The sequence below is a fragment of the Etheostoma spectabile genome, chromosome 16 (genome assembly GCF_008692095.1).
Source record: "Etheostoma spectabile isolate EspeVRDwgs_2016 chromosome 16, UIUC_Espe_1.0, whole genome shotgun sequence".
Taxonomy (NCBI): Eukaryota; Metazoa; Chordata; class Actinopteri; order Perciformes; family Percidae; genus Etheostoma; species Etheostoma spectabile.
In genome coordinates this window covers 13,971,798-13,997,519 of record NC_045748.1, presented here as the reverse complement: position 1 = coordinate 13,997,519, position 25,722 = coordinate 13,971,798, and the positions used below count along the sequence as shown (strand labels likewise).

At 38.8% G+C, this 25,722-nt stretch overlaps 1 long non-coding RNA gene across 1 annotated transcript in view; it reads left to right on the top strand.

Annotated features, from left to right (window-relative positions):
* The first annotated feature begins 16,768 nt into the window (after nucleotides 1-16,768).
* LOC116704517 (uncharacterized) overlaps nucleotides 16,769-25,722 on the top strand; it is an 18,194-nt gene continuing 9,240 nt past the window's right edge. The window contains exons 1-2 of the long non-coding RNA XR_004335702.1: nucleotides 16,769-16,848; nucleotides 25,512-25,514. This is a non-coding gene — a long non-coding RNA (uncharacterized LOC116704517). The remainder of the gene's footprint in view (nucleotides 16,849-25,511; nucleotides 25,515-25,722) is intronic.

Here is a 25,722-nt window from a genome sequence, read left to right as displayed (position 1 = left end):
TGTGTGTGTGTGTGTGTGTGTGTGTGTGTCTGAACCAGCTGAACCCTGTTGTGTCTATTTCAGACAACTGCTGTGCATGAAACATTACAGCCCTCAGACTGGCTAACTTGTTAACTAACTGAAGATTATCGGGATGTCGACGTCTTAGGTCCAGACTGAAATACCTCAACAACTATTGGATGGATTGCCATGAAATACAGAGCACATATATCTGTGTTTTTCTGTTTTTCCATTGCTGTAGACACTTGGTCATGTGTTAATTATACCGCTGGCAGAAAAGGAAAATGACTTAAAGCTTTTGAGTCAAAACATGTGATAAGAACAGATTGTTCTCACCATACAGACATAGTCCCTGTCTCTGTTTGGGATTCAGTACATACTGGTTTGCAAAATTGCTGAGAAATTCTAGGATGACACAAAATTAGAAAAAATAGGAGTTGGGTTTGATAATGCCATCTTTTAAAAAAATAAAGGAGATTGTTTTTAGTTTGGACCATATACCTGTTCAGTGTCTAGCCGAGTGCAGGAGAGGTTTTACCATAATCAGACCGACAGCTCCCTCATGTGGTGATACAGTGACAAACATAAAAAATTACTTTCTATAAGTTTTTGGAGTTTCCAGTTTTGCAAAGAAGTTATGGCCTTGTATGGTCTGGCATTTGCTTTACTGTAATGCTGCCACTATGTTATTCTATATTTATATTCTTACTTCACTTTTATAGAAATCATTATGGCAATAAACTATTTCACATCCTGCATTTTGAAAACATTGTTGTTATACTTGTAGTAGATCAAGTAAAATCAAGCAGTGGTGGAAGAAGTATTCAGATTCTTAAGTTAAGTAAATATAGCAATACAACACTGCAAAATGAATCCATTACAAATAAAAGAAATGCATTGAAAATATTATAAAAAGTATTGTCAACAAAATGCATGTAAAATAGAAAACGTGAAAATACTCAATTATGCAGACAACTGTTTTCTGTGAGCAGTATAATATTTTTATATTAGATTGTTATTGCTAATAAAATTCATGTGTAAATTGCACTTTAACTATGTGGTCGTGCCATATTTTGTAAGCTAATATATTGTTTTATAATAATTTGTAAAGTTACTAGTAACTATAGCTTTCAAATAAAGGAAGTGGAATAAAAAGTCCAGTATTTTGCTGTGAACTGTAGTGGAGTCAAAGTGTAAAGTGGCCTGAAATTAAAAAAAGTAAAGTACCTCAAATTTTTGCTTATGAATTGTACTTAAGGATGTACTTAGTTTCAAAATATACACTTGAAACATGATCTCACTACAAAGAACTTAAGTCAACCTGAGTTGAGTTAACCATACTATAACACACCGGGTAAGTTATTACCACTATATCCTCTCCTTGATTGCCTGTTTGTCTTGATCTTTAAAAGGGCACAGGTTCTGATGACTGAACTTTAAAGTTACCGTTGTTAAAATAAACATTCTCCGCCCGGTGATGTCTCCCTCTAAGGGAAGGAGCTTCCTTGTCCGGTACAGAGGAGAACATTTCACGGCCGCCCACAGGAGCTCAGCTGACTATCTCTATGCTTGATCTGTGTGAGTCAGTGCTTCACCCTGATTAAATCTCGATCATTACAACATGCTCTTCCTCTCTAAATCTCACTTAAATTACTCAAACTTGTCATTGCCTGAAATTCTCTCTCTCTCTGACACAAATACACATACACACACACACACACACACACACACACACACACACACACACACACACACACAAAGAGAGCCGTTGACAATGACCTCTACATAAATTACAGAAAGCACAGAGGAGTACAATCTGTGAGGTCTTGTTTGTGCTGGGCTTTTATCGTCAGCCAACTGTATGTCAGCTCTTTTTTTCACAAAAGCAATTCGAGAGAGACTAAGTGTAGCCTTCTCATTATGTGCATTTCTGCAGGGGGGCGCTATTTGCAATTGAAACAACCAGTGTTTGGAGCTGTGGACCAATAACATAATAAAATAACACCTAGAAAGAAAGTAAACTACTACTGTATATCGTGTAAGCGAGTGTATGTGTGTGTGTGTGTGTGTGTGTGTGTGTGTGTGTGTGTGTGTGTGTGTGTGTGTGTGTATGTGTTAATCAGTTTGGACATTTTTGGATTTGATTTTACAGTTACGGGGATGAGAGTTGGGAAATATGCTAAGAGTTAGATGAATGTGCGATGCGATATGACTCTCACGTCTCTACGCACAGCGGTGGAAAGTACATTTACTCAAGTCTTGTACCTAAGTTAAATTTTAAGGTATGCTTGTATTTTACTTTTAAGTAGTTTCACTTTATGCTAATCAATACTTCTACTCCACTACATTTCAGAGGCAGATATTGTACTTTTAACTTGTCTGCATTCATCTGACATTAGATATTTGCAAAATCAGATTAGTAATACAAAATGTGGCCTAATAACCTAACAAATTATGATGTGTTATCATGGATTAGGCTACCCAGCAGTTCTGCATAATGAGTACTTTTTATTTTTGTTGGTAATACTGTATGTATGTAATGTAATATGTACTTCTACTTAAGTAACTTAGTACTTGTACTTGTAACAGAGTGTTTTTACACTGTGGTATTGCTACTTTTTACTTAAATAAAAAGCAGTCTTAATGCTAAGCTAACCTACAGCCTGACACGAGAGTGGCATAGTTTATTCTAGTCTGCCTTTCTTTAAACCTATCACAATCGTCATGGGCAACGCTCAGCGCCAGACACTTTGCAAAATAGTCTTGGGAAGGAACTTGTTTTGGTGGAACACGTGCACATAGGGAGGCGAGCTCTGGAATTAAAATGACTGTCCCAGAGCATGATGAGAGTTTCACTCAAAAAAAGGATAAATATAATTTGATTGTCGATTCTAGTTTGGAGGATGTTTCCCGAATTGACTGGAGTTTAGAATGCCAACACAAAGAAAGTGGTAGGTGAGGGACATCTTGTAAATGGAACGTAGTCGATATAGACTACTTTTTATCATATTTTCTATAATGTCAAACAACTCATTTCAGGTAGAAATTCCGATCCGAGTAAGTTATGCATTAAGTGCTGATGTTTAAGTTTTGGCTTAGGGAATTAATGTAGTTATCTTTAATGTAGTTATACATATATATCTACATATACATGTGCACTCTGCTTTGTGAGCCAGCTGTTTCCATTTCAACAAGGGCATTAAGACAACAGTGAGTAACAATAACTCCACCAACATCATTTCAGTGGAAATACTTGGCACCTCCTGCACAATATCCCACATGGCAGCACCCTTCCCGACATCTCAGTGTGCTGGAGCGGCTAATAGAGCCAACTCTGCTTAGCAGTAAGTAAACTGTGGGAAAACACAGAGACCACATGTCACAGAGTTTTTTTAACCACCGGTGGACCAAAGCACAGAAATAGCAAATATACTGACTGGTGCTTTTAGCTTGATACCACTATTAAACCTTTTAAAGCAGTAACATATGTTGTTTATTAATCAGAGTAAATGGTAGAATTTGTAACTTTTAAAGTCATGGCATTTCTTTATTCAATATGAATCTTTTATTTTTTGCAAGATAAAAAGAGTACAACATAATTATGTAACAAATACAACCCAGTATTTCCCATCATGGGAAAATGTAGGAATACAGACCTCCCTTTCCCAGTTAAAAGCAAATGCTTCCTATTTTATTAGCCAAGCCCTTCCTATGGTCAGCTCTGTAGACTCTCATCCTCAGTATTAAATGTTAAAACAAGCTGTTCTGTCCAGAGTAAACTCCCACATGTCCATACTGTGCTGTGCTGTGCTCTGCTCTGTGGTTAGTTGTTCTGGTTCCTGTCAGTTTAAAGATTCAATCACTTCCTTAATGATCACGCTATCCACCAACGGGTGGACCGATATTCATCCAAAGGTCTACACACACGTAATTACGTAGCCAGACACACCCACACACACATACACACATGCACACGCACACACACACGCACACACACACGCGCACACACACACACACACACACACACACACACACACACACACGCACACACACACACACACACAGACCCCAGACTTTGTTTTGATTTGATTTTTGATTTGATTTTTTTTATTTTGCGTGCGCCCACATATAGAGGTTTACTCCTTGACTCATTTAGCCCGGGTTTGACTCCGACCTGCGGCCCTTTGTTGCATGTCATTTCCTCCTCTCTCTCCCCTTTCATGTCTTCAGCTGTCCTGTCAAAGTGAAGGCAGAAAATGCCCACAAAGATAATCTTAGAGAGAATGTAGGAGGTGAATCCCTGTGATAGACAAGACCAGGGGTATCGGACTGGGGGTGGAAAGGGGACTAAGTGCCCTGGGCTCTCATGTGAGGATGGCCCAAAAAAGATGCTAGAATAAATAGCTGTACATGCGGGGAGGGGCCCATAGAGAATGCCTTTCTACAGTGCCCAGAATTCTGTGCTACGCCCCTGAATAACCAAGCAGTAAGTAGCCAAGTCATTTCTATGCATAGCAGTCTGAATCCCCCCAAATCTGCATCTCTCTGTTTTGTCATGTCCATTACTTTTTATGTGACTGAAGTCACAAGGTTGGTTTCACCACTGTCTTTCTGTGTTTTCAGTTCCTTATTTCCAGAGGAACAATTAAGGGAAGAAGCACTCTTAATTTCCACCAAGCACAACTGACCATCAATACAACACAAGGCTTGTGACTCTGTTGAAAGTTCAAGATTTTGTTTTTTACCAAAAAAAGACTTGCTTGCTTAATGGTTTCCTCTACAGGACGGTTAGTTTCAGTTAACTTGATATTCTATGTTGGTTTTGTTGGTGTTATTAACACTCAATATCTGTATGTCTTTCTGAGTTCTCTCATCTTTCCTTCGTTCTTTACAAAACCTTGAGCAGACCTGGTGTGTCTGTTAAGTGTATTCGGGTCTGTGTGGCAGCAGTGGTCAGGCCTGGCCAGTGTTATTGACTTCTGCCAACGGGTATGCCAGCTTGTGCCTGTACAGATCTCCTTTCAAAGCCCACAGCGTTTTTTTTTGGAAGTGTTTACAAAACCAAGTAAAGCCAATTACTAAAAAGGCCAAGGAACAAGCATTGTTGGGAATGTTTTAAGAAATTGTCATGGCAAAATCAAACACAAAGATTACGTTGCATGGGAGTGAGTGGCTTTGTCAAGTTGACCCTTCAAAAGAGCCCCCAAATCGCCCAATGCCACTTTTCAGCTAGTCTCCCTGTGTCTCACAGTGGAGCCACAAAGAGAATGACTATGTCATTCCTGAGGGTATTATAAGAAACAATGGTTTATTTGTGGGTAACTTGATGAAAAGTTTGGATGCGGCAATTATTTTGGTGAGGAATTACCTGTCAAAAACATTATTGTCTGAGCTGCTGTATTTTGTATATAAACAAGAAACAAAAAACCCCATCCAGATTACTTCACCACTTGTTTTTTGTACATTTATCCTACGACATGTGCTGTTTAGTATCTGGAGATGAACACTGATGATGGTGCATCAATGCTGTGCAGAGGTTTTGTAACACCAGTGCCCAGAAGAAGCTGCACGTGTTTGTGCACTTCCCAACTGTATTAAACAAAATAGTTTGAGTCTTAAAGAAAATGAGTGTCATCATAAATATGATATAGCTGAGATAAACAAAAGGAAAAACACGACTTGGCATCGATATGGTGTTTTTAATTTGCAAAGATGGCATGTGGTGCACAGTATTGAAGAATTATTTTTTAAAGACGTGCCGGTGCGATAAAAGAGCTGTCTCTTGATCCGTCATACCAGGGGCATTACACATAGCAGAGAGCCTTTAAAAGCTATTGACAACTGCAAAGATGGAACAAAATGCTCACTCGACAGTCCGAAGAAGCAATCCCACACAGCTTATCACTCCTCTACATCAAAGTCTTATGCAGTGGTTCAAATTAAGCAACGAAAGCACACATTTGAATGAAGAGTAGTCACATATGCCCACAAACATGCTCACCCCAGTGGAATTAGAGAAGCATTAAATGTCCCCACTTTCTCTGGGAAAGCATTTATCATCAACAGATCACACATCAAGTATTTGGCCTGGAGTTCTCGGTCAGGTCGGGACACTAGTGCTTGCATCATGATCACAGAAGTAGTCCGGCCAGGGTCATTCAAAGTGCCTCATAGCTCTGACTCCTTTCCCACGGAAACTAGGAACAGTAGCTCAGGAAATGGAAGACAAGTTTGCTGCAAGATTTGCAAAGATCCTCTTTTTATGTGCTGCTGTCAAAATGTCACCAAAATATCTACATCCTGGTGATGCAATAAGTGTGGAAAAGCAATTTACAGACAGTTTGATATTTGTGGGAATGTGCTTGTTTGCTTTCCTGCTGAGAGTTAGCCGATTAGCCTAGCATTAAGACCGCAAACAGACGGAAACAGCTAGTTGGCTCTGCCAAAAAATAACAGAATCCGCCTGACAGCACCTCTGAAGCTCATTATTTAGCATGTAACATGTATTTTGTTTCATCTGTACAAAAACCAAAGGATTTATGTCTAAGAAGACTGCATGAAGTCACTGCTTACAGACACACACCACCCCTTTGCACTTTTTAAACTTTTTTTCTCAAGAGTAAGATAAGAAGATTGATACCACCCCGAACAGTGGGAAAAGACTGTAAACACGAGGCATCTCAATTTGCGTACTTCTGTATTTATACTTGCTATTTTGAGTGCATGAATGTGTTCACTCTGAGAGGTATGGCAAAATGCAGTGCACTGCAAGTACCTGGGCACACCAAAAAATTACTGTTCGCACTCAACAGTCACTATCTTAGCACAATGAGAAACAAGCCGTGAAATATTTTAGTGTTCGACAACGCGGTGCAATCATTACCATTTCCAACCATGTGCGTTTTCACACTACAATGTCACAATCTATACGCTGCGCAAGTATGTACATAGTGTACACAGTGTACTTCATGTAAGTGTACAGGAGTAACGGATTACGGGAGTATCCAAATTTAGACACAGCAACTGAAAAAAAACTAGCTTGTTCCTTTTCAAAGGAGGGAAGAAATTCAAAGGCCATGGTCAGAGCCCCCTGCAGTAAGTGGATATTTGCTGTCTATATGTGTTGACAAAAGAGTTTCAAAACGCACCTTTTTAACCTTTTCATGCCACTACGTATTCTTCTAAATGAAAACGAAGAGGAGAGCCAAAGGATTATATCGTGACTAGTCATAAAACAGTGTTAAAAAAGCCAAAAGTCTCCCTCAAAGTTTCAGTGACAATGTGATCATAAACAAACTGCTTGATTTTCTGCCACAACATTTTAACCAAAATATTGCAATTGTAGGGTAGCAAAGGATCAACCTATGTGCCATCTCACACACAATCTAAAACAAAAATGTCTGAAAACAACAATGATATTTTGCCCCACTGAAAACCTGCCAGGCAATCAAAGTATTTGATCATCCCTGCACCCCACTTGCATTAATGAGTTCTACAGAAAGGCAGTCATGGGGAAGGTATGCCGTTGACCATTTTCATCTTCCTCACGAAGAAAATAAAACTGTTTCCAGATGATGAAAGGTATTGCCGATAGGCTGGAAAAAATGGGTAATTTCCAAAAGTTTTTTTTTTTAAATAGACGGGCTCAGGCTGTCGGCCAAGTTTGTCCAAATTGGTGTCATTTACCTCAAGCTAATGACCCATGCCTTCATTTCTTCTCCTTCTCCAATGCTTGTACATATCCTTACAACCTCTTTATCTCTCTCCACCCCTTCCTGAACTCAAACTATTTTTCCCTGTAATTTCATCCTACTTGTTAATACAAGGTGCAGCTGTTGAAATGTTTTGTTTTTTTCCTTTAGATGAATAATCAGATATTTCAACACTTAAGCAACTCCAAGTGATAAGGCTCAAGTAATAAAAAGGCTCTTGGTGATAAGATAGTAATTACCCCTTGTGTTGTATTTTTTGTTGAACTGATGTTTAACAGATGTGGTCAGGTCACAATGAAATTAGTTGTGATCTACAACCCGACACAATATGGAATACTTTTTGGGATTTTTTAAATGCAAACAAATTACATTTGGACTAAAACCTTGGTTATTATTTCTTGATGTCTACTTCTAACTCTCGAGAATATCACACCATACATTCTTCACTTGATGCCCTCACAAAAAATATTTTCTTACCACAACGTAATGGCCTAGCTCTAGGGATGGCAATGTCAAGGGCTATTGTCCATCATTGTGGTGAAAAACTAAAATATCTGAACAGCTATCGGCTGGATTGCATTGGAAAAAAAGTTTCCTTTTGCAGCTCCTTGAGGTTGACATTTGTGGTTATATGTCTCAACAACCATTGGATGAAATGCCATGGAATCTTTCATCTAGTCTTTGGTTTATGACCAAATGCATGCAAAACTAATAACATTCCCATCAGCCTCGGCTGTAGTTTATGTTTAGTGGTAATTAGCAATGTCAACATGCCAACATGCTAAACTACGTGTGAGCATGTTGGCATGCTAATGTTAAAAATTTAACTTATAGCGTGCTGTGACTCTCATGAAGGTTATCATACATTCTACTAGTGAACATTTTACACAGTGGAAAAAATATTTGAAATGGTAAAGTAATTGTAGAAAATTTTAGGAGAGACAGTGTTGAGGGTGAGACAGTCTTGATTCTACTTTGCATTGTCATTTACTAAAGATTTGTTATAACTTGACTGAGCGAATCCTGAGTATTGATTTTGTGTTTGTTGACTGGTAGACCAGTCAACAAACACAAAACGTAAAGGGGTAGCTTGAGAAGTGACCAAGTGGACTCAGATAGACACTGGCCATTGGGCGAAAAAAGAATTGTTTAGAGTTTTTCCTTCAGAAGATACTTTTGAAACTGCAGTATTGCATGTTTTCAAGGCACCAATGTTTAGCAGGTGCAGATTCAACAGCTAACTCACCTAAACTATACCATTTATTCTACTGTAGGTATCCAAATTTACACAATGTGAATCTGCATCCATTCTTTGTTTTATTTGTCACATGAAATCATACGAGAAGCAATTCCAGTGAAACGCAATCCCATAATCCATCACTGCCGTAGGCATATACTTCATAGTTATTTGTAGACACATTTATGCAAACAAACCATTATTATGTTTGTAGCATTTACAAAGTCAGGCTTATAAATGAATCAGTTGAAAGCCCTTTTGGGAAGCAATTCTTTCCGTTACACTCTTGCTAATAAATAGGCGCATTCCTTGAAATGGTTTACACCAAGGGACGATAGTGGGTGGCTGTATGCCTTTGTGTGTACTAACAGCATAGCTACCAACATCTCTAAACTTCACTTCAGTTGAATCATTATATATTGTTTCTTTAATCTGTACAAGAAAGGTGGTGCAAAGACAAAAGTTCACGCTGCTATGGGCTGTTTCTGTGCTGGAGCAATGTATTTTCGTCACTGTAACGTTGCCAGAAAACCAATTGCAGAACACAATGAGATTTTGATAATGTGACGATCCTAAAGGCATGACTTCAAGTTAAGGTTAAGATCTGTTTTCCAATGGAGCTGAACCGATATCAGACCAAAAACCCAGGCAACTCGCAGCAGTCGGGCTCATGGCCGATGGTTCTGGGATCTTAAAAAAAAATAGCACAGAGGTCGACAATCTTAGTAAAAGTATTTGTAAAGGAATTTGTGGTCACATACTGTATGGGCTAAAAGTAGGCATATCAGCTTGTTGGGGTTCCCACCAACTCAGAGACTTGCTAGACTGGGACACTTGGCATAGTTGCCCTTAACTTTGTGTCTAAATGATAATTTTACTATTAATCATATAAATTCAGCCACATTATTATGTATTTGTGTCCTGGAATGAACCTTATCTCCAAAACTGCCAGTAATTGTAAATTGTGGCATGGTAAAAGTTTGGATACCATATTTACCATGAACACGTAGGGATATGAATTCTTTTACAAATATGATTTTTGTATTATTTATTTTGACACATGTATTCATTAATACATAAGCTTATATGCTTATTTACTTATCTCCACATCTTCTGTGATAATAAAGGATGGTGGAAAGGTGGATTATTACACGGGGAGATAAACACGTGGGAATAAATACTGTACTTGTGGAAATAAATTAATAAAGGTGGAGACAGATTAAAACAAACATGGAAAAATTGATAATTATAAAAAAAAATAGTATTTGTTTATTGCCCATGAATCTATTTATATTGCTATTTTTTTCAGGCTATTTCTAATAAATAATAACTGCAAAACGCCAAAACAAAACCAGTATAAAAGAAAACAAAGTTTGGTAAGTCCGCAATTGTGGGTTCATACAAATTACATTTATATGCTCCAACTCCTGAGGCCTATACTACGAAGCAAGATTTGGTTAACGAGGTAACTTCAGGTTCAACCCAGGGTTTTGTGTATCACGACGGTGGATCAGTTGTCACCGAGTTTAATCGCCATGGTAACTTAAGCACCTAACCTGGTCGGGAGCAGGCTATGTCGGAGATTAGAGATCAACCGTTGTAAAAGCCCCGCCTTCTGACCAATCAATACTCGATTGATAACAGCGTCACCGTTCGTAGAAAATCCGGTGGAGCTCGGTGCGCACAGAGAGAGAGAGAGAGAGAGAGAGAGAGAGAGAGAGAGAGAGAGAGAGAGAGAGAGAGAGGTGCCCTCATGAAAGTTAAAACATTTAGAGACAGACAACCCGGTTAACATTACCTGATAAGTATCTTTATGTATATAGATTTTAAGCGGAAGGAATTACGTATAGGCTACTTGTGTTTCATGATGATAAATCGATTGATTATTTAAATATCAGTTTATTTGTCTGGTGGGTTAGGCGATGGTGATTTCTAAATATTAAAACATAGTAAAATGTTGTCTGACTAAGTTTAGCCTACGGGATTTCATGTAAGCTTTTCATCTGTTGGCTTCTTGAGCCATGTTTTGCCAATGTGTACATCACTTTGAATTATGTTTTTATATTTTTTTTTTGCTCTCACAATGACTTCCTACTGCCAGGGTTGCAACAGAAATAAAAGGCTAAAGCAATGACAGTTTATGGAAAGCACAAGTGTAATTATGGTCAGATCTTGTGCCTGACTGATGGGGAAGTGATATTGATAAGCGTTGTGATTTACGAATTTACAACGTCTGTTTTTTTTTCCAGCTTGCCTTCCTCTTTTAGGAAGCAGCGACTGTATTGCGTTTTGCCTGTAAAACTGTGTTTGTGTTCTTCATTTTTATGTGGTGTTATAATTTGCTCTTCGCATGTAAAATATGGGGCTCATGTAGATGTTTGCAGTTGGTTGTACAGTGCAAACACCGCCTCTTTGTGAATGCACGCATTGCTGGATTGGGAAACCCTGGGTTGATTGAACTAGTTGTTAACCACCGTCGTGACCAGCCTGCTCTCACAGAATTCTGTGAAATTATCCCAAACTGTTATCAGCGCATTACGTGGTGGTGGCACGGAATGTGTGAAAAGTCTGTGTGGCCACCACGGAATACAATGCCAAAGTAAAGTCAATGAGAACATGATGTAGCATTAAGCGACAATGGTGGCGAGTAGTATGAAAGCCCCAAAATCCATGTTGAGAAGTTGGTTGGGTTGGTGGATGGGTCAAACAAGACAGGACTCTCACCCAGGAGACCGGAGATCGTGTCCTGCGTGTCACGATTCCTAAACCCAGCCCGTTGTTCTTTTCCTAAACTAACTCGTTGTTGTCCCGTCCACCCACAACCTTTTCCTTAACTGAAGGGACCGTGTTCATTTCACCAAATTATTCTATGGGCCCATCGTGGACATTTAGGTGGCCATGTTAATTTTACAGATTTCTTCAATGGGCCCATCACGGAACTTTTGACAATTCTTTGAAACTGCCACACATTTTGAGTTAAGGGGTTTCATTCGTGTTCATTTCACGGAATTCTGTGAGATGAGGTTGTCGTGACACAGCTTATGCAGGACCGCGGTTGTTAGGTTAGGTGAAGCCGGGTAACTGAAAAAAATCCAGGGCATGATCTTGATTCGTAGTACAGGCCTCTGGTCAGTCAGGTCAAATTACATATATTGACCCATTAAAATGCACCTCCACTGCTGATATAATCAATGTCACTGTCACAGTCTGAAAAGAGTATATCAGAGAATAACTTGTATACACAAGCAGCAAAGCGAAAGGTTAAATATGACTTGGAGACTTGTGTAAAGGCAACATATATGAAAAATAGCACAAATAAAATATGACAAAGTAACATTTAAAGCTAAGCAGGCACCGATGAACAGGGGAACGTAAACAAAGTAGTTGGGAAACTAATTTGGAAATACATCAATACATTGAGTATGTACAGTATGTAGGTATGTAAGGGGATGCCTTCTCCCTAGAGTATCTTATAGTTCCTCACTCTTCAGACATTAACATAAGTAACATAACCAGAACGCTTGTAAATGAGATTACAATTATCATACAGACTTCTTCAATTTAAATCCAAATTAGTGCATCCCTCAAAGTGTTTGTTTGAGGTAAGCAAGTTTGCTTAAACATGAAATACACTTTTTCTAAACGTATGGTATTTGTTTATTTGTTTAAATTATTCTATATATTTTATATTTCCTGTATTGGATTTTATTTACTTAAATTTTTTGTTTTTTTCTGCAATAAATTGTCTTAAATTTCTCATTTCCTGATGAAAAAAAGATGAATTAAAGATGATGAAAAAAGAGATGAATAGATAGGCGATGTTTGCTGCCATGTCAGAGCAAACTGGAACTAAACATCCCATTCAAATCTTTAGGCTCCTCTATTTTCTTTTACTTGTGTTATGCATCCAGTTCGTTATCAACTTTAACATCATCAATGTTCAGTTTGGAGTCACAACACGGAATGAGGGGGAAGATAACTGACAAGTGCAGGAAAAAGACAAAGAAGAACAACAGGAGCCAACAAAGTTGCCAGTGGCTCCAATCTGCCACAAGATTAGACCCACCTGTGCTGATGAGTGAGAAGAATAAAAAATAAAAAGCTATAGTCTACAAAACCTAAGAAATCTACAAAAATCACTGTGAACTGTGTTTTTCCAAACTTATTTCAAATTGAATTAAGCACATTATGCTTGCAATTTGTTAAGGCAGCCTTTTGGGGTTGCACATTTGAAAAAGAGATGTCATGATATGAAAGGTCCTACTGTATACGAGTGGAATTCCATGGTTAGATATCACATAACAGCTACTGCCCTAAAATTCACACTATCTTGGCAACGCAAGATAGATAACTTGACCTAAATGCAGCATTTGTTCCAAGATTTTGAAGGAAAAGAGTGAACAGAGTGTTGCCTCTAATCAGCTGGTGCCAATTAGCTGGTGTTAATTAACGAGCTGTAGGGAGGGGTGGAGGGAGGAGATAAGCCACCTTAAACAAAATAAAATACTTTCTGATAATTTGCCTTCTGCGTCCTTTTAAGTAATGATCCAAATGTCTTAGCCCCTCATATATTACTATTATAAATAGCTTAACAGATGTACCATATGTTGAAGATAAAAGAAACAAACAATAAACACTGTATGGATGACTCTTCCTCAAACAGACAATGACGCAAAACCCTATTAACCCATCTGAGCTTGTACCCTTCATCTTCCTGATTTAATTAGCACTAGCATTGCAAGCTAAACATAAGCAGTAAGTAAATCTTTGTAAAAAAAAATAGCAAGCCAGCTAGCTAAATTTATCCCGGAAACATAAAAAGGGAACTCGATACCCCCATTAGAACACACTGTCCCAGTTTGACAATATGCTCTTGGCAAAAAGGGATAGTGGCAAAACTGCGTGAAAAAAGATAATTAAAATGAGAGCTATTTTGAAAAATTCTGATTTATCATTACATCCCATAACAATATATATAACCAAAACAGGCTATGCATCAGTTTTAATTGTTATAACCTTAACATTATTCATCTCAGAATACGTCCTTTTATCAATCATCCCATTCCATTTTTAGCAATGGAAGTATATACATGTAAAGATGAAAATGATGAAGCTTAACTGTTCCATTTTACCAGTATTCACCCTACACAAGAATCTAACACATTTGTTGTATATTTGTTCATTGAAATAAGATCATACACATTGCTTCGAGCGTTTCTTTAAGCTTGTGTCTTTTGGGTTTGAAAAAAAGTTCAGAAGTTCATGATCTCTCTGCAAACTGGGATGTCAAATATTTGCTAAAAATCTCTGAGCCAAAATTCTTCCCACATGCCCACTTGGCTCCTTTGCGTCGAAAGGAGCCACATGATGTGGTTTGGGCATCTGTCAAGGATGCCCCCTGTGCACCTCCCTAGGGAGGTGTTCCAGACACATCCAGCTGGGAGGAGGCCTCGGGGGAGAGCCAGGACTAGGTGGAGGGATTATATCTCCACCCTGGCCTGGCAACGCCTCGGGACCCCCCAGTTGGAGCTGGTTATTGTGGCTTGGGAAAGGAAAGTTTGGTGTCCACTGCTGGAGCTGCTGCCCCAGCGACCCGACACTGGCTAAGTGGAAAAAGATGGATGGATGAACATGCCCACTTATGTGAACATGACAAAAATCTAATACTTTTAACCTTTTCTTAACGTTTCTCTGCCCAACTGACACAGACCCTCTTCACTGTGACCATTATGGCGTGCCATAGCAGGAGAAGCTGTAACCAATACCATTAATGATGTACCTGTTGCAGTTACTGCAGTTGTCCCAGTTGGCAGAATGCACAATACTGGTAATTAGTTATCCCTGTGTTTGACAATTACAAACGTCTATGTAGTACTTTTATGTAGTAATGTCCATGCTGCAAGGTTGCACAAAAGAAACAAATAGTATGATTAACCCTGGTGCTGTCTTCCCGTCAAAATTGAAAGTCAACACTTTTGTTGACGCTTTTTAAATCAATGTTTTTTACTTATCTTATGTTTTGGTCCCTTTTTTCAACACTTTTTTTTTTACTGTTTGACAATTTTTTTGATGTTTTCAACACTACGTAACACTAACTTATTATCTTTAGTTTTACAGTTAGTTTTGGAATGTATGGTCAATAAACCTAATTTTTAGGAAATTACACCTAATGTTTGAGTTAGAAAAGCAGAAATTAGGAATAAGTTAGACTAAAATTAAAGGAATGGATGTTGATGGATAATCACAGACTGGAACATGTCAACTTTTACTCAATACTATTTCAAAACTAATTCAATTTATCTCCAAATGCTATACAATTGAATAAGACACCCCAAAATTCATGAAAGTAGAGATTTGTACTAGCCAAAGAGCGTTGTGTGGAATCAATCAAGTTTTGGGTAGTTAAAAAGAACATTGGTGTAGGAAAACGGGTCAATTCGACCCGAGGACAACATGAGGGTTAATCAAATCTTGCCAAGCATTTTTTTTTACTGTATTAATTCCCTTTCTTAGAGGCTGCCAAGTTAATGTCAGCATGTCGCAAGTGTGGCAACTGTAAACAAACATGTCTCACAGTCTCAGTCTGTTGGGTTTAACTCTAACAGACTGTGAGAATGAGCAGGTGGTTTCCGCAGACATTCACTCCAATGTGAGATGAATGGAGGTCAGCCAAGTGTCTATAAAGTCAGACATGTTTGGTCATGTAAGCTTTACGTACAGCTTTGAAACAGTAGGGAGATTTGCATGTGTATATCTTTAAAAGAACAGAAATTAAAGAAGTAAGCTCAATCATAATGTTGCAAACATAACCAAGAGAGGGAGAGCAGTGTTTTGGAAGTGCGTCAGAGCTTCTTAATGAACCATAAAGGCATACTGCTCAAGCGCCAGCCGGACACAGATGGATGCCATTCACACAGCCCTCTTTCACTGAGGCATATCCAAAATATTTAATGGCCTCAAAGCTCTGTGATGAAGATCTACCCGTCCTTTCCCTCCATCTTGTGTCAGATGTCGACCTGGTCGAGCTGTTCTGACATTCAGGAAGCCGCCTGTGCAAGCTGCCAGGAAGTGCTTTGTTTTTCTCTGCAAATATTTCATCACTCTGCCTGCGGGCCCCAACGGCCCCCCTGCTGTTCTTCTGACAAGGACACGTGAAAATAAAAACGCACACATCTGACTATATAGCAGTACATCTTTCACAGCCTGTGGGTGTTTTGTAACAACTCCTTTTTATTCACATTAATTTTGCCTCGCCAGTTTTGATCTGAGACTACCATGTTTGCAGTTTTTACTACATACATTACTCTGACATACGTTTATGTATGAATAGCTGTTTAAATCCACGTCAGTCAGTCACAGCTAACTGCTGTTAAACTCTTAAATACTGTCCTGTATCAAGCAACAGCATGAGCAAGTAAAATATGTATTTTTCATCAAGCCTTTGAGACAAGAGTTTCTCCTCACAACTACATATCAAACCATGAGCAATTTAAGGTTCATGGTTGTGGGTGGGGATGTCAAAGACAATGTTAGTCTGGAATTGCCGGATCCTCCTCCACAGCGCTGCACAGGAAGGTCTGGCTTGTCCACACAACATTCCTGAATAGGAGAAAAACGCAAATCAAACATTGACTTTCAGCTATAGACAATAAGCATAGTGTTAGTAAAAAATAAAATTTTAACAATAGAGAAGAAAACCCTATCCAAAGTTATGCATGTACTTTGTATGATTGTAGTGTAGTTCAATTTGAAACTAAGATGTTGTTGATTTGTACACAGTCAATGTCAAATGTAGGCAGAGTTGTGAAAAGAGGTACTTTTGATTATCTGTTTGTACTTAAGGTAATGAAATACTACCACATACTTGTGAGAATAGTACCATAGCATCAGAATAAAACTGTAAAATAGCTGTCAAGTGTGTGATGAGAATTTTATTTTAAGCTCAGCAAACCCGTTAATGCCGTTGTTGCTTCTACGTCACCTGGGTTGTTGGTCTGATTTGTTGAAGGACTATCCAATTGCGTACAGAGTCATTTGAACTATGCCTGTTGGTCATGCCTCTTGTGCAGAGAAAATACAGAGCAGACTCCCCAGACCAATGCTCAATCTCAAATCCATTGAGCTTGGCTTGATCTGTTGATAGCCAGATTAAACAGAGGTGGAAAAAGCACTAAGATATTGTACTCAAGTAAAAGTACCGATAATTAGATGAAATGTTACTCAAGTACAAGTACAAAATACCTATCTGACAACTACTCAAGTAAAAGTAATAAAAAGTTAGACCTTAATTTTCACAGCCCAAACTAGCAGCTAGCTTTTACACACCTAAGTAGCCCGTATGAGATAATTAGATGTATGTGAAATAATTTAGCCAGTCTCCTACATACGTAGTACTACGGAAGGGGTGGGCAATTAATTTCCCCAAGAGGCCACATGAGAAACGGGTATTGTTGTGGAGGGCCGGACCATTAGGCTAAACTCAATTCTGCCCAGAGACAGAGGACACACAGTTACAGTCTGAATTTTTGGACAAACTAGACATTCCAACTATGTCAGATCAGCATAAGACTAAACTGGACAAATGTTTAATGGTTGATGGAATGTCAGAAGCTGTGCGTAATATGAGAAGTCCACAGGTCTGGACGGTATCCCTATAGAAATCTGTAAACTGTTCCCAGATAAATTGCTTCCCCATCTGTTAGAAATGTTTGAGGAAGCAAATAAGTCAGGAACCCTACCCCCATCAATACGAACTGCACTCATCCCCCTGGTCCCAAAGCCTGACAAACGACCTACAGAAAAGGGATCTTATCGCCCTCTATCCCTAATGTGCTGTGACACCAAAATACTGTGTAAAGCCTTAGCAAGGAGGTTAGAGAAGTATGGTCCATCCCTGATCCACAATGACCAGAAGGATTTTGTTCTAGGAGGCCAAGCATTTCATAATATACGCAGATTATTAAATATATTATATGAAAAGAGTGATGCTAAAGATAAGGCAATCCTGTTGCTAGATGCCGAAAAGGCCTTCAACAGGATTGAATAGAAATACCGGATGGAGGTTCTGGCAAGATTTGGATTGGGTGAAAATTATCTTAAATGGTTGAAGTTCCTAAATACAGATCCACGATCTGAGATATTGACAAACAACCAGATATCCCAACCATTTACATTACACAGAGGCATGCGACAAGGCTGCCCCTTGTCCCCTCTCCTATTTTTGTTTGCTATTGAGCCACTAGCCCTGGCCATCCGGCAACATCCAAGAATCCTCGGGGTGAAATTAGAAGAAACAGAACATATAATTTCACTATTTGCATATGATATAAGTATGCATTTGTCAAATGTGGCATCATCCATACCAACAATAGTTAGTGTAATAGAATCCTTTGGGAAATTTTCTGGACATAAGGTTAATAACTCCAAATCCACCGTTCTGCTTTTGAATAAGAATGAGAGACAAAACAAAAGACAAAAATATTGTTGTTTCTAATTATTAACCTTTAGTACAGTCTGTTACTGAATCTTTGAATAGATGGATGCCGGTGCCCATGTCCATGTCAGGCCGCATTATTGTTCTTAAAATGTCAATCTTGCTCAAATTCCTCCATTTATTTCAATCTATTCCTCTCCCACTTTCACAATCCTTCTTTAGAAAAGTCAGAAACCTGTTCTCAAATTTTATATGGACCAACAGACTTCCAAGACTGCGGCTCTCTCTACTGTATCTTTCCTATGATGGCGGTGGACTTCAAGTCCCTAATTTACAATGGTATTACTGGGCAGCACAGCTACGTACATCAATGTTTTATTTTTCTGCTTCTGATCCTCCAGCGTGGCTAACTATTGAACGTACTACAACATTGGGTCTACCTCTTTAGTCATAATAGTATTCTACTACTTTAAAAACAACTTAAGAAGCAGACAAAAACCCCATTTGTAAAGAATATACTCTCTGTTTGGCATAAGGCCCACGCCTATACAGGGGATGCATCCAAACTTGCTCAGTTTGCCCCAGTATGAGTAATGATAACTTTGTACCTGGGAGAGCAGATGGTGAATTTAAACAATCAGCTAACAAAGGTTCATGTAAAATAATTGACCTATACATAGATGGGAATCTAATGACCTTTGACCAATTGGTTTGTAAATATGACACTATGACAGTATTGGCTTTATTTTGGTCAGCTGTCTGAAGTGGAAGAAACTTGATTTGACAACAGCCTTGATCTGACTGTCAAACTTGAGGTCCACGTCCACTTTAAACTCTAGGTTTTTGATGCAAGGTTTAACATACTGTGCCAAGGAACCAAGATCTACAGGTGGGTCCCAGTGGTACCACCAAAAACCTTCACTTTGGTCTTTCATCATTAAAATTTAAAAAGTTCAAAACCATCCAGGCCTTTATGTCATCGAGACACATAAGTAGCAATCTGAAGAAGTTTGCATCTTTCTTTTTAAGAGGCACATAAATCTGACTGTCATCAGGGTAACAGTGGTATGAAATGCCATGCTTCCTAAGTATTGAGCAAAGTGGGAGCAAATAGAGAGAGAAAAGGAAAAGGCCAAGAACTGATCCCTGTGGGGCCCCACACGAGAGCGGAGCAGTGGAGGATACACAGTCACCAAGGCTAACACATAAAGTTTGGTAAGTCAAGTACGATTTGAACCACTCCAGTGCTATGCCCCTGATGCCCACACTGCTTTAAACGTGTGATCAATAGATCATGATCCACTGTGTCAAATGCAGCCGTTAAATCCAAAAGCACAAGGATAAAAGAGTCACCAGAATCAGTAGCTAAGAATATATCATTAAAAACTCTTAAAATAGCAGATTCTGTGCTGTGCAATGTTTTAAAACCGGATTGGAAAACCTCTAGAAGATTATATTCTTCCAGACAGGCCATTAATTGACTGTGCACAATCTTGTCCAGGATTTTTTGAAAGGAAAGACAGTTTGGAGATAGGCCTGAAATTTTCAAGGACTGCAGGATCTAAAGCAGGTTTTTTAATTAGGGGTTGGATGTCCAGGATGATTGTGTTGAACGACAAGCTGAAGTCCACGAACAGGATCCTTGCACATGCCCCTGGAGAGTCGAAGTGTTGCAGGATGTAATGCAGTCTCAAGTTGACTGCATTATCCACAGACTTGTTAGCCCTGTAGCGGGTCCAGCAAGGGGACCGTGATGTCCTTCAGGTGGGCCAACACCAGTCTTTCAAAAGATTTCATGACTGCAGATGTCAGGGCAACAGGCCTGTAGTCATTTAGTCCAGAGATGGAGGGTATTTTGGGGACTGGGATGATTGTGGAGCGTTTGAAGCAGGAGGGAACTTCTGAAAGCTCCAGTGATCTGTTGAAGCTACAACCTTAACATGCCTGACAGCTGTACTAAATGTAGTGATAGTGTTCGCACTTTGTTGCACTGCATGTGGGAATGCCAAAACGTCCGGTCATTTTGGAAATATGTAACCTACATGATTTCATATGTGACTAAAATAGTGGTTCCACTTAAGGCAAAGCTCTGTATATTAGGTATTTACCCTGATCACTTTGCACCGGGCCGCACAAAAGCACGTAGGATCGATCTATCCTTGCTTCAGGCTAGGAGAGTGATTGCATTGAGGTGAAAAAGTATGGACGGCCCTACACTTGAAATGTGGTTACGAGCAATGGCGTCATGCTTGGCACTGGAGAAATTAACTTATGTTGCCAAAGGGAAGCTAAATAAGTTCACAGAGATACAGTATGTGACACTTTTATGTAGTTCCTGGAAAGTGACCAAACTAAAATTAATGATTAAATTTGAATGGCGGCGCTTGTGGAAGCTGGCATGTCTCTTTGTAAATAAACAGGATCACCACTGTTTTTGTTTTATGTTCATCTTTTTTATTCCTTGAATGCTTATGCTGTTGAGGGTGGGGGAACAAGGGATGTTCATAATGTTACTGTTCCTGTGACTGTATATTTTCTATGTGCAAGACAATAAATATGCTCGCAGACAGGTTCAATTACTAATGTTAACTAGCATTTTAGTTAGCAATGATTAGCCTGTGCCTATGTTATCTCCTTACATATACCCACGCTCTGCAAGATTCAGAATGATTGAATTTCTCTTGGCACAGCTACCAGAAGACTTACAACTTTCAGACAGACACTGCTTAAGCAATGTTTGTCTTTAGCATAGAGTGAATAATTTTGCTGCCTTTTCCTGCGAAGCTCAGTTTTTTCCTGTAAACCCTTCAGACAAAGTAGTCAGAGAGTGATTTGTCTTTTGCCTTTGAGCATTTTCACTGCAACTTCTTGATCCAGATCCTCCTCCCTGGCACCTTTCCCTCACGCTTTTCACTGATCATAGAACACAGATTTGACAGACAAAAACTGAATAACGCAACATTAAAACATCCCTGCACAATCTCATCATATTTCATCTGTAAAAAAGGCAATATTTCCATGCGAGAAACTTTTAAGCTAGTGAATCAATGAATTAATGATTAGCGAAATGTTTTAAACAGGGCTTGGGATGTTTATTTTTTTTTTTTTTAAATCAGATTAGTTCCACTGAAATCAGTTATTGATGCTTCTGGGATGTATTATACAATACAAAACATCTGGACGATAATAAGCGATTGATAGGATACGGTCCCCACACACAGCCCGTATAACATACTAACCTCTTTCCTTTTCACCCATATCCTTTTACTATATTGATGTAGAGTCAATGATGAATGTCTGCTCAGACAACCAGATGGACAGGAACCATACCTGCATGTAAGGATGTAAGGTCAGAGAGTCCTGTAAACACAACTTTTTTATGACCAGGCAGGGCAAAACTTGCTATACAGATATATCCTGTCCTTAGAAACACACACCTACACACACACACACACACACACACACACACACACACCACACGCACACGCATGCATGCATGCACACATGTATGAACGCACACATGCACACCCACACCTACACCACACACCCAAATGCATTGCACGCACACACACACACACACACACACACACACACACACACACACACACACACGCACAATCAGCAGTCAACATACAGTATATATGTTTGTCACTGTGACCGTATATATTACTACAGCTTCATAAAATCATCAAAATCACGTTTAACTCTCTGAACAAATAAAAAACCAAACACTTTAAACAAAAGCCAAGCCCCACTTAAATACTGACAATTACAACTAATTTGCGTTGTTCAAATAGTAATGTTAAAGTACAGTTATTTGGTCAACATGTGTGCGCATCAAGAAACTTTGGCTTCAAGCAAGAACACCTTGTTTGTGGAATCAAGCACAGTCATAGGACTATTCTGTTTTTAAGTAGGCATGGATCATCATACCTCCTGAGGGCACACCTACTTGCTGGAGATGCTAACCACAGTCCATACCACTTATGTCACAGAAACCACAAAAATCCCCAAAACAAAAAGAGCAAAACAGCAAAATAAAGTAGCCTAGATTGATGTTCTTGCTTTAATGCAGCTTGTTTGCCAATAAAAAGAATTTTATTTTAATTTGCCAGTTAATGAATGTGTGAAAAGACAAGGGCTTGTGGAACAGCAAAAGAACCTGAAATTAAAGTAATTATTTCATAGCTGGGCGCCAGTTTATTTAGACAAAGGTCGCTTTGTGTCTCTGTAGGTAGCAGCAAATATTATATTTTGAACCTGTAGGGTGCCTGAGGGATTAAATGGTGGAAAGCACCAATAAGAAAACATTTCAATAATTAGGGGGCCCTTCACTAGTGAGAGAGAGAGAGAGAGAGAGAGAGAGAGAGAGAGAGAGAGAGAGAGAGCGAGAGATAACCCCTTGAGAACATGAAACAAAGTGTGCCGACATGCACACACTTAACCACATGCATACACACAAGCAGTCTAACTGGCAAGTGGAGCAGAGTTTTGTACCTCAACCGTCATTCTGAGAGAACATTTATTGTCGAGGAATGTAGAAGAGGACAGGTGTGGCACTGTGGTATCATAACAGATGCCAGCATTTGCTACTTATGATTAATGATTGTCCTATTACAATTTTTGAAAATTTGCAATGTGAATAGAAGGGAGCTTCCAGAAATGTCTTCATACTTCAATAAAATCAAATTGGTAATGGTGTACTGGACTATCCATGTGGGATGAATGGTCAGGTTCCGCTCTTTTGTATGGGTGCGTGGCAAAGTGTAGGCGTGACTTTAACTACACAATAACAAAGTGTAACCCAGGACAACAAGTGGCAGTGCTGGGCAGTAACGCATTACAGTGGGCTACAAGTAGTTTAAGGGAAAATTCAGAAAATAAATGAGTTAGAGAGCCCAATAATGGGGGTGGCAGTAGCTCAGTCCGTAGGGAGTTGGGTTGGGAACTGGAGGGTCCGTACAGATTAAAGTGAGGAGTGTGGATTGGTAGCTGGAGAGATGCCACTTCACCTCCTGGGCACTGCCATGTGCCCTTGAGCAAGTCACTCTGACATCTCTCCATTTGTGCATGATTAAGTCCTGAGCATGTCTGTGTATTTCAGGCCTGAGTGTAGCGATTATTAACAAACAGAGTATAAATTGTAATTTCCCCACTTTTTAAATACAGGACTGCACAAGAAATGGTAACAATGTAATGTAATGTAAGTAATAGTTGAGTTGCTAGTAATTTATACTTACTAATGAATCAAGCTACCTTTACTTTTTCCATTTTCAAATCCCAGTCACATCATCCTCAAAAAAAAAAAAACATTTAAAAACTGTCACATTAACATCACTTTTAATTTAACTTTTAAAATTGAGTCACACAAATGGATCCTTGGTTTGATGCATTTGCATTTTTCTGCACCAAAGACACACAGCGTGCGATACAAAACCCACGTTTCATCAGTGCAAACAGCCAGGTCAGCAAGGTCAACTGCTCACATAGGTGGTGTGTAAAGGGGCCTGTTAAATTCTAGGTCATCCTACTCTTAGCTGTGTTTGTGCCTATAAAAGGTGTATGAAAGGCAATGGTGAAATGTAACTTAGTACATTTACTATAGTACTGAAATTTGAGATACCTGTAATTTACTTGAGTCTTTTCTTTTTATAACACTTTATACTTCTACTCTGCTACATTTCAGGGGGAATTTTCTACTTTTTACTCCACTTCATTAATCTAACAGCTTTATTTACTAGTTACTTTACAAATTAAAATTGTGGCACACAAAACACTTCAGTTTATAAAAATGGGATGTTTTAATATAAATTAAATTACTCAAAGATATGTAGGCATACAAGTCCAGCTGATATGATTAGCTGATTAAACACTTACGTTGATTGACTGTTTTGATCGTTTCCATTTTCTAACATGTGAGGATTTTTCTGCATTGAGTACTTTTACTTTTATTACTTTAAGTACATTTTCCTGACACAACTTACATACTTTTACTGAAGTAACATTTTCAACGCAGGACTTTTACTTGTAACAGAATATTTTTTACTGTGCGGTATTAGCACTTTTACTTCAGTAAAGGATCTGAATACTTATTCTACCACTGTTGAAAGGTACAAACAGCCAGGTCAAAAGGGGCCGGTTGGATTCTAGGCAAACCTACTGTTAGCTGTGGTTTTGCATAGAATGAAAGGTGCATGAAAGGTTTCGGCGTGCATCTTAATTTGGTAATTATACAATGCATCTCCCCATCCCTGTTTCTCTCTCTCAGTCTCACACAGACACAAATACTGATAACTATGGGACATGAAGTACTTGACATGAAGTACTTGATGTTTGTTCTTCAAGCCGCCTGAGGGAAATAGTTTGCAACTGTTGAGACTTGTTCCTCTAAAGCTTATGTTAAAACCGCACCTGAGTGTCGAGCTGATCGGCATAATTATAGCCATGAGTGTCTGAGGTTCTTTATGAATGTAGTGATTGAGAGGAATAAACTTTCGGGCAGATTAAAAAACAATGTCTAAAGGCAAGTACAAGTTGAAAAGTACGTAAACATAAAAAGATGCTAGCTTTTCACATACTTCTCTTTCATCCAGAAAGTCAGAAAGGAGTCCATCACTCCAGAAAAACAAGTGGTGGGTCAGATGTGTGACAGTTTGGCTTGCCTCCTGTCAGGTTTTATCTATTCACCCACCCACCCACACACACACACACACACACACACACACACACACACACACACACACACACACACACACAGTCCATACCGCGGGAGTCAAAGATAAAACTGCATTTTAAGCACGTGGTGTCAAGATAGTACAGAAAAGGCAATATGTATCAACAAAGTCAGTACTGCTAGGCCATGAGTCATGACTTAAAAATGTTACATCTGTTCAGTGGTGAGAGAAACTAATTATATGTATTCTTATTTCGGTAATTGTAGTAGCTTTGTAGTAGTGTTGAGAGAACAATGGTACTTTTAATTTTCCATTAAAACTACAGGTTTTGTCAGCTGCCTGGAAGCATCAGAGACTACAACCTACAGAAAAACACGTGAAGTCAAGTCGGTTAAGACCAGTCATCTGGCTTTACTTTGTGCTCGCAAAAAAGAAAAATATAACTCAAAAACGAGCTGGTAACTTTTAACTTTTTTTTACATGGGTACAACTCCTTGGGTAAATTATTAACTAAATAAAAGGTTTTGGGCGGACATTCTTCTGTTTCAAAGTGGTTAAACATTAATAGCATAGTTTTTCTTCTAGTGAGAAACACAACCTGTATTAATTGCATCATAAAAACCTAGATGCTGAATTTGATGTGTTATCAGATTACTGTGAATTAAA